Source organism: Lichenostomus cassidix, chromosome 1Aa, assembly GCF_008360975.1.
Source record: "Lichenostomus cassidix isolate B80296 chromosome 1Aa, HeHo_3.0, whole genome shotgun sequence".
In the NCBI taxonomy this organism is placed as follows: Eukaryota; Metazoa; Chordata; class Aves; order Passeriformes; family Meliphagidae; genus Lichenostomus; species Lichenostomus cassidix.
This window is the reverse complement of record NC_139480.1, coordinates 17453230-17464110: the sequence shown is the minus strand read 5'-3', so window position 1 is coordinate 17464110 and position 10881 is coordinate 17453230. Positions and strand designations below refer to the sequence as shown.

The following is a 10881-nucleotide window of genomic DNA, read 5'->3' as shown; positions in this document are numbered from 1 at the left end:
ATGTAACTAACCATAATGTTAACTAAGACTGTTAGCTCACATGTAACCACCTACAAATTAAAATCTAATCTCAAATATCTTAAACCAAATCCCACATGAAGTGTTTAAAACCATCAACAATATGAATATGTTTTCTGTAGCTGGTGTCTTCAAAGTTTGTCTGCATCCAAAGATTTCCCTCCTTTTGGTCTTCCCCACGACTCCTATTTCTTCCATAAAAATAAAAAAAATCACCTAATAATTAGCCTGAAGGTACATGTTGCACACCTCTTTCATTTGGCAACACCCAGAACCTGATATTTAAAGACTATAATGAAAACTCTTGATTTGGAAATATTTATTGAAATCCAAAAATCTATGGTCACCATTGTACAGAATAGAGGAATACTTGAATTTTCTTCCTGTTTTCATTCCCTCTTGAGGAGAGCTGGGGGCACTTTATTTTCTGGGGCATTTGAACATTTAACTGTGTAGCTCAGAGGGAAAAGTCTGTTTTCTCAGCATCCCGCTATAATAAATTCTGTCATTCTAAGGCAATGTGCTTCCTGTGAAAAGGTGTGATTTTTAGGACTAGTTCCCTTCAACAGTGAAGTCTGCAATTTTGTGTGGCCTTTACTGTACGGAAGATGTTCAGAATTTATCTGTATGAGGATGAAATATAGTACGCTCCTTTTCAGAATGCACATAAGTCAAAAGAACATGTTCCGTTTATGTTTTATTTACTAATTGAGCCCTGAATAAAATTCTTATTCAGATACATTATAGCAAAGAATAAGAGTAAAGGAAGTGAGAGAGAGAAAGAGAGAAAATGACAGAACTGCAGAATCACAGAATATGCTGAGTTGGAAGAAGCCCCCCAGGATCGAGTCCAACTCGTGGCCCAGCACAGCACCATGCCCAAGAGTCCCACCATGGGCCTGAGGGCATTGTCCAAACCCTTGTCAGGCTTGGTGGTTTCTCTGGGAAGCTGTTCCAGTGCCCAACCACTGTCTGGGAGAAGAACCTTTTTCTAAAATCCAAGCTAAACCTCCTCTGGCACAACTTCAGGCCCAACATGTGAGCCAGTTGCTCACCCATTACATGATGCCTTTATCCAGATGTGGCTGGACATTTTGTCCAGAAGGATCCTGAAAGAGACATTATCAAAAGCTTTAATGAAATCCAAAAAGATTACATCAAAGAGCACTCTGTACAAGCTTCTTCACAATATGGGGGAATCAATAAAGTACAGAAAATATATCACTTAGAAAAACAGCATGTGCTTCCTGTAAGCATATTTTGGTAAAAACAGATGAAGTTTCAGAGAGATCCGAGCTATTCATAGGAGTCTGAAAATCCTGGAAAAATAAATGTATGAAAATAATCTAGATCCCTATGCTCAGAAGGTTCAAGAAGATTACTATGAGGGCTCTTCCAGTCCCACTTTGTTATAAGCCAGAAACCACAGTAATCTTTGAGAGTGGTTCCCCAGAGAAAAAGGAACCATAGTCTGCTCTTTCTGAGGCACCACAGTTTCTTTTTTTGATACAGTACTGATCCTTTTAGATATATTTGTTGATAGAGCTCATTGATTTCTCTTGAGATTTCTATCAAATAGCACCTTGGTAAGTTTACAAGGTGAAGCATGGGAGATACTGCTGTTATTATTTCATGAACTGGAAGACCTGTCCAGATTTAGAAAGTAATCCTAAATGGTCAGGGCTCAGTCTGCACTGTGATGCATATAAGACTTTAGAAAAGTTGAAGGAGTATTCTTGCAATTCATGTAAGTATCTGTCATTAATGTCAGCATATCCAATTGAAGTGTGCTGCTAAATTCTCTTTCATTGCTTTAAATATGAGGCACATATATGTAAAATCTTCATATATATAAAATCTTAATACCTGCCAAGCAGAAACACTTCTCTTTGTGAAAGAAAAATGTATTTTGATTCCTTTAAGAGTTTGTGTCTGTGATTATGTCTTTAGTACAGCCATCATGAGGAAAGAGGAAAAAGGAATATTTCTTTTATTGTGTGAAAATTTAAGTCCCTTTGGTTTATTGAAACCACCTTCAAGTGTTATAATATTGATTATTTAAATATCTGCTGCTGCTCTGAGTATTTTCCTGCTGACTGACAGATTCCATTACTTTATCTGCTGAGGAATTCAGATTTGTTAAAGTTATGAAAAACAGCACTGTGTACGAATCATCAATCTCCCTCCATTGTTAGCACTGAGATGTTATGGAGACAGCTGGCATTTCCCTGACACGTTGTACGACGTCCCCAAAATCTCTCATCTTTCTAGACCTGACAGAAAGAAAATTAATCGTGCAGACAGTGATTTGTCATTTTGAGGATTACCGAGGCAGCCCAGTAACACTGCAAGTACTAAATGTGCTTTTCGCCACAGCAATTCGCGCACAGATTCCGCAGTGCCATGAGGAGCGAGTGGCACTGGTGGGCTGCTCGGGAGGTTAATTGGGCTCTGTGATGAGGGAGCACTCGGAGCATCAGCGCATCCTGCCAGGGCACTGCCGGTGCTGCCTTAGGATGGCAGCAGAGCTCTTCGGCTGCGGTGTGCAGGCTGGGCTTGGCAGCCTGAGCAGGGGAGAGGCTTGAGCATGACTTTAGTAATGCAGTGAGAAATTAAACAGGGACAAGGGCTTTTAAATCATAATTTTGTGTTTCATCCAACGGCATCCTTGTATTTTTTCAGAAGGAAACAGCTACTCTTAAGGTATGACAACCTCTGTAAAAGCTGAAATATCTGACGTGATAGAAAGAATGATATTGCAGACAGGAATTATAAATCACATCTTCAAAAGGGACTTTGCATTTCCTCTCTGGGATAGTGTATTAATTTGCTGTATCTTTTTTTAAATACATATACAAGGTTTAATACTAGCCCTAACATATTAAACATTTGATTTTAAAATAGGATTCTGGAATTAACATCAAATTAATGTAGGAAGACCTATACCTATTCAAAGACATTCATTAAAGAAAATCAGATCTTCAACTTGGAAAAAAAATTATTAAAAATGGAATGAGACAACTAACTTCATTGTCCACATTTCACTCAAAAGCTGCTCATGAGTTTTTCAGGTGTGCAAACAGAGCCTGAATGCCTATCCAGAAGTAAATACAAAATGTGTGTGGTTCTCTTACACTGAGGATTTGTGAAATTTTATGAAGCTTTTCCTAATGCCTGCTCTTTTCCATGTTACATTCTTTAGGGAGGGCTAGTTTGTGGTCCTAGTTCCTACCCCTCCATCACAGTACCAACAGGTTGTGGTACATAAGTGCTGTATGGCTGCATTTCTGTTTATTTCATGAGGCCATCTGTGAATGAACACAAATCTGATGGTTGGTCCCAAAGGAACGGAGACTTATTTCCTTCTTTAAGTTGTTCTTAAAGTGTATAATTCTGAGAGGGACTGCAGCTGTGTTTTACCTCTGTAAAACTGGAAGCTTGATGGGTCTCTGTCTGCCCTCTATGATTAAAAAACAGCTCCACATGTTAATTTCTTCAGATCTGAGTATCTAAGAAAAGAGAGAAAAACAGATGTAAAACCTGGTCTTTGTTTTAATCTCAAATGCTTTGGGGATGATGAAGACACCTATTATCCCTTTTAAGTTATTTACTTGTTAATTTAATACATGACATTGATCTCATTTAATTCAAATCTGCATAATGAACTCAGACTATTAGTTTAATATTTCAATCAGTAATTTGCGTACTAGGTATTCAATCTGCCATTCTTACATAATGAAACCAGGAGAGGCCTGAGCCACTCAGCAGTGTTGTAGAGCACCACATAAATTAAAAAAAACCCCACATTTATATGACAAAAATATGAATCAGAACATTTTTGTGTGTGTGTCATTCAGCTGACATAGGCAAAAGAAAGACTTAGGTGCTTAAACTGTAAATTATAGCTCTGATTTTCTATAGAACTGTGCAAAACCTATGTCCTGCAATCTGGGAATTTCTCATTGTTGTCTTCTCTTCCGTCATCTGAGCTGTTCAGTCTTTAAAAGAATGCTATAGAAAACAGTGCACTGCTCATTTCTTCCTTTATATTCATCTCAAATGAATATCTGTTTGTGCAGCCAGTACGTGCACATTTTCCTGCAAATATAATGTGTTCTTGATTTGAACAGCTGTCTCAGCCTGTCTTTGACACTGGCTGCTAAACACTCACATTTCATCCTGCTTAGTAGTTATGAAGATAGGACGTGGAGAAAAGGCTACAACTAACATAGTTTACACAAAATCTATGGTTGCATTGGCAGAATTCCTGCCCAGGATGGGATGGTGACACAAAAGATCACTATTCTCTTCCTACTTTTGTCATCTGTTGTGACTCAAACCAAACTACAGGGGAGCTCAAATATTTTCTTCAGGTGATGTTTCATTGCACAAGTTAATTAATAAGAAGGCTACTAAGCATTGGCGAAACTACAGGCTACAGTTGATATTCAGGCACTCAGCTGAGAGATATCTTAGCTAGAAGCCTAGTCCTGGCTGCAGCTCATTTTTAAAGCATCAATTCAAAGTGAATGACCATCAGAGATTATTCTCAAAAAACACAGTGTCATAAGCATTTTAGTTGGAAGCGGGAGATATTAATTTGTATTCATCTGTGTAAGAGTGACCCAGACCAGGATTTTCAACAGGATTTGGAGAAGATAGGATTACAAAACCCAAGGTAGATGGCAAATGGTCCCATGGATATACCTCCTTCTTTTCTTGCAAAAATCCCTAAATAAAACATATTGTGTCCAAAAAAGAGAAATTAAGCTGGTGAAGGGGCTGGAGCACAAGTCTTATGAGAAGCAGCTGAGGGAGCTGGGATTGTTCAGCCCAGAGAAAAGGAGGCTCAGGAGAGACCTTATCACTACCTACAACTCCCTGAAAGGACATTGTAGCAAGGTGGGCATTGGTCTCTTCTCCCAGGTTTCATTTTCTTTCAGTTTCATAGTGTGATTTTATTTTTTTATCTATTCATTTGTATTTTGCTTTTGGTTAAGCCATACAAGCACTACCCTCATCAGTTATTTTTAGAAATAGACTGCTTTTCCTGCACCCAAAATGTACCCAGTGCTTTTGGAACAGGAGATAGTCACTGACATCACACATATAAATCAGCAATGCAAAATGCCCTCCCATAGAGCTGTGCTGATTTACCAGATTTTCATTACGGTGGTGTACAGCTGTCAGTAATCCTTAATTTCCAGTAACTATGTCACTATGTCAAGCTATTAGCATGCATCAGCACCCACCTGTAGGGTAGTTTAGGAATGCAAAAATAATATTATAAATATCTAAAAGTCCTATTTTGGGCTAAATTTTACTTTTTAAAAAAAAATTTTACTATCAAAATAATATATTAGGTATTTTGTGATGAGTGACTTTTAAACTGAATCTTTATTTCTTCATATAAATGTTTAATAGCCTTAAATGGGTCTGATTATCTCATGAGTTTGTCCCTGACTGTGTTTCTGAAATTCATAATGTTAAAGTACATGCTGTAAAACCAATGTTTTATTTGTATGGATGAAATGATCACAAGACACAGCTAAGCTTCCTAGCCTGACAGCATACATGAATGATGTTAAAAATGTCTGTGTGAAAATGTGCACCAAAGAATGTCACATCATGCTTTTGGAAAAGCCTTCAATACTGGGAAATAAATATGTGGTAGGCATGGAAATTATATTTATAGTTAATGAGACTACTATGGAATAATTCAGTTTGGGAACTGAGTATGATTTTTCAAGAGATTGATTTAAGTGAGTTAAAGCAAGGATACTCAGAATAAATGTTAAAATGTGAACAAAATTGTGTGTACTTTCAGACATTCTGCTATTTTGGCATTGCAGTGCTGCATCTAAATTACAAATGAGCTCTAGGGCAGGGTACAAGACCAAAGACTGCATGTAATTTATGTGGGTTGAGAAATACACCTTATATACAGAGCTAAGGATTTATTGTTACATTAATTAAAGTATTATCAATCTAGCGAAGGAGATATTATTAACTCAGTCCCAATTAATTACTATAACAGCTTATAATGACAGAATTGAAACTGATAAAGAAAAACATTTTAGTACCAACCCTCTTCCCTGGTGTTAGGCTCACCCCTGAACAGCCTGCCCAGCATGCAGAGGTCAAAGGCACTAGTCTTCCTCAGGAAGAAGACATGCAAGTACGGTGAGTTGTCAACATCCTGGCTCATTTGGCAGTAAACATCTTTTATCAATGGAGCATTTCTTCCTTCTTGCTCTTCGGTGTACTTAAAGCTCTGTTTATATGTTTGCTGACAGTCTATTTCATCTTTAGTCACAGATTCCCATTTTCATGTGCTATTGAGTTTTATTATATATGCAATGTTTTACATACACTGCATATTCATTCTTTGCTTCTTTGTTTTCCTCAAAACCATTTTTTATTCCCAGTTAGTAAGGCTTCATGCCTTTAGTGAATAGCATAGAACATTTGTGACACATTTTTGTGGCCCTGTGCTGACCACTATCATGTCTTCAAGGCCTACATCATGATCTTTACTCACACTGTCAGGATCTCTGTCTCAAGCTCTTGATTTTCTTCGACAGCCTTCAAGCTGTGGTTTCCTGATAACAACTAATATTCTGTTACCACAAGCTAATCTGAGAAACATCCTTTCTGGAGTGACACTGAATAGATCAGTGTGCAAAAAAATGATCTACTGATCCATTTCAGATATTTATCCATAGATAGTACAGGTACAGAAATTATTCTGTAGTTACTGAATGTTATTAATATCTAATGGGTGCATTGACATCACTGATATGTTATTAATATTTGTTTGCTCCAACATAGTGCTTATATGCTAACTGAAACTGCTATTCTGACATCTATTATACTATTCTAATATCCGCTACTCTGCTGTGATCTAATGTCAACATTCCCAAGTGTATCCTCAGCTGCATCACTATTTTCCTTCCAGTTACCCATACATTCACTCATAAACTCCTATGATGCATGTTAGTGTGTCCACCCAGAAAATATTTCCTTGAAATATGAACAAAAAATTGAAAGCAATAATGTTTTGTAACAAGATTCTGAAAGTTCTACTGGCCTTCCATGTTTGTGAAGTAAAATCATAGCCAGTGAACCAGGAGGCATGGATAGATGTGTCACTGGGCTTTTCCAAAGGCCTTTCTGTGAGGTCCTGGCAGGCAGCACATTGCTGTGCTATCTGGTGTCACTTCCCTGCCTTTGGCAAGTGAAATTTGGCTGTTGAAAATTTAAGTCATTGCCACACACACAGAGTGAGAAACACATACTCTCTTGAATGAAGTTCACTGTTAGTCAAATGACTGTTTTCATTCTGTTTAACTCTACGGCATGATAGGCTTTTACACTTTCAGCAAGCTAATGCAAACAGGATGAATTAACAGCTGCTGATGAAGTTTTCAGTTTTACATGTATTTGGTGAAATCAAATCTATTCTGTCTCTTTGCTTTGGGGAGCATTAAATGTGTGTCACGTAATCACAGATGAGCTGCTGCTTAACCACTAGGGAAGCTGCATCTCCTGGCCTAGAAACTCCAGGCTACAAACAGACAAATAGCTAACACAAACAACCACATTGAGAATTGCTCTCACAGGATAAGACATTTTATTTTCAATATCCAAATATGTTAATGAGAAAAGAAATTAAATTATGAAGTGATCACAACTAAAAGAAATATTATCAGTGGCTTGTAGAGTGAACAAGATTTACCAAAAATCTGCTTGCATTCTCATTTCAGCTTGAAAGACAATACCAGCTGGTGGCATGTTTTTTAGCAGAAGTTCTATATTTGTAGTTTTAAATTCCTAAGAATTTGATTATTTCTTTTAAGAATCCTCTATTAAATTTTGTTGGTTTTCTTTTCTTTAAAGCAAAATTGCTGCTCTTTGTGTTCTCCATGGGAGCTTCACACAATAAGAAAGACAGTGGGATGAAATATTGTGATGGAAAGCAAAAGTGCAGAGTTAAAAATGAAATAATCTGCTGTAAGGAACAGAGTGCTGGAAATCTGAAAATTTCAGATAGATTCTAGTCCTGATGCTATGGTACTTGTTGTCTAGCTTTGATAAAATAATTTTCATTTTTTGCCATTTTACCCATCTATGTTAGAGCAAATGTCCCCAGTTCCCCCTGATAAGATGATAATTCATGACTAGTTTGATATAAAAATAATACTATTGTTTAGCATGTGTTATAAAAGTCTTCAATCATATGCATATGTTCCAGCATCATAGTAGATTCCATACTCAATTTCAAAATGTTAGTTTTTGATAGCTATAACTTTTTAAAATATCAAATAACCACCCTGAAGACTTTTTTTTTTGGTGACAGTTGTAGCAAGAATAAAATGTTCTGCACAATCTGTTCTCTATTTGAAAGTACAAGTGTTGGAAAACAATTATCTGAAGATGGTAAAATAGTTGTTTTTTTTTTTTAAGAATTGATATGAAATAAATTCTAGAAACAGTTAATGAAATCTTGGGAGGAGGGATTTGAACAAAGTAAAACAGTTTTTACAGTTCAAATTAAGTATGCCAACTGTTTTACATAATAATATTTTATAATTGATTTATGATTACTGAAAAGAGCAGCATATGAAGACATCTTCAAAGGACCTTTTAATCCAGTTGTTCTAATAGAATCTGCTAAAACAATTAATAATGCATATAGTACTTTACTATGTTGTCATTTTTCTTTCCTAGTTAATGGATACTGCTTTCAATTTTGTGTTCAATTACTCTGATTAATTAAGTCTTTTTTGTCCCTTATTTCTGTTATTGGATTAAATGTTATAGATGTTTCACTTTGGGGTAATTAAACATCCCTTTAATAAGGAAAACTAATTTTTGTTTGCTTGTTTATCTTTATAAATATCCTTCTAATCCTACTTTTTTCTCATGGAGAAAACCAAGAGGGAGATGTAGGAATGCAAATGTTTCAGAATTTACCTCCTCAATTTTTTCTCTGTGTATGAACTAGAAAAGGAAGGAATTAGAGCATAGTATCTTTCTTTTCTGCCATCCTATGCCTAAGAATGCTTCACAAAAAAAGGAAAGAAACATAATTTCCTATCAAACAAGTTTCTCTATCACTTTTTGTCATTAACTCATTCTTTTTATTTTTGACCAAAGTTAGGGTATTTACAGGTCATGTCTTCTCTGTTCATGCATTGCACTATAGGGATTCCTCTATACAATTTCACTGAAATTGGCTGAGAGATGCGCAGACCTATTTTTCATGAGAAGCCAAGGTGCAAACCCTTTGCATGTTGCTTTCTCAGAATACATAGTGCACTATGAATAGTTTTAGAATTTCCTTACAGGCAATGTTTGTAAAAAGCATTATTTCTGGATCTTTCTGTGATTCCTAATGCTGTCTCTGTCAGCAGCAACCATCTGCTTCACAGCAATGAGACTATCCCTTCTTCCTAGGGAGGTGAAAATGCAAAGCTTTAGTATACACTATTCATTGCCACCTCTTGACTACACTTTAAATTACTTTCATGGGGTAAGTCTATCCCCTGAACATGATTGTGGCAGTATCAAGATTTTTTTTCTTTAAGTTGCTTATAATAATCTTCCATGAAATTACAGAAACCTATACACATGTAGGAAGCTTCATTTTAAATCTTAATGTTTCCATTTATAAATAAATCCAAATAACATTACATTTATCTTCTTTATAGCAGACACTCTCACAATGGAAACAGTTATTGACTCAAAGACAGACCCTGGAGCAAGTAAAAAAAAAAATTGAGTTAGACTCTAAAAATGTGCAAATCAATTCCAAATCCTTTACTAAATTTTCACATGGCCAATATTAGAAGATGTTACATATGCTATGACAACATAAAATCCTTCAGGAATGTAATAGCTGAACGTAGTTTCTCTGCATAGATACATAATCACCTGTGGGATTAGTGACTGAATGCATTTTATGCATGAAACATCATGATTTATGCATATAACATCATGTTATTTAAGCATATAAAAAGATAACCAACACAGTAGTTATATTGAGAATAACCAAGATCAAACTTCAATAAATTATTTAAATATAAAATTGAGAATTGGAATTGAATGTCACAACCATGATTTCAATGGAATTTACATTTTGATATCATTTGAAAATTACATTTTCCCTATGGGGTGGGTTGACCCCAGCCCATTTGCTCACTCTCTTCCCCAGAGGGTTGACAGAGAGAATCAGAAAGAAAACAAAAAGGAAAAAACCTCATGGATCAAGAAAAAGACAGCTTAATACTTGGATAAAAAACTTAAAACCACTTACCACTTCTAAAAGCAGACCCATGCCCAGACAATCTCTGAGCGATGCCTACTTTGGAATATCCCTCGCTTTGTAACACGCCTCTCCCATTTTATTGCTGAGCAGGGCTTTCATGGTACAAAGAAGCTCTTTTAATTTGTGCCAGTTGCCCTGGCAATGTCTCTGTCTGAACTTTTACCCTTCCCTGAAAGAATTACTCCAAGGGATGGAGACAACTGGAGAAATTTCCCTAAAATTTCACTACTTGAAACATCACAGAAGACACAGTCTGGATTTTAAACTGGGGGTAAATTTTGAATAGGCTGTTTGAATGCATTCATTATTGAAGGTATCTCAGTGATTAATATTTTTTCACTGCTAAAGTTAAAGGTGGGAATGAATTTCACCTGGACAAGTATTTTGTGTTAGTTTCTTAATATTAAAAAAATACTCACAATATGAACTTCCGCAGATTACTTCCACATTACAGTCAGTGATTCTGTTACAGGAATTTTCCACTACAGAATATGAGCTACACTACAGATGCTATTAATCTGATATTTTTTAAA

General features: G+C 36.1%; 1 long non-coding RNA gene across 2 annotated transcripts; it reads right to left on the bottom strand.

The window, feature by feature from the left end:
- Positions 1-509: 509 nt before the first annotated feature.
- LOC146443246 (uncharacterized) lies at positions 510-9023 on the bottom strand. 2 transcript variants are annotated; one of them, XR_014855977.1, is made up of 4 exons: positions 8935-9023; positions 3439-3527; positions 2132-2291; positions 510-1127 (listed from the first exon to the last, which is right to left on the bottom strand). It is a non-coding gene; the product is annotated as an uncharacterized LOC146443246 (long non-coding RNA). The 2 variants fall into 2 exon arrangements; XR_014855976.1 differs by lacking the exon at positions 510-1127 and having other exon boundaries at positions 2034-2291.
- Between the last annotated feature and the right edge of the window lie 1858 nt (positions 9024-10881).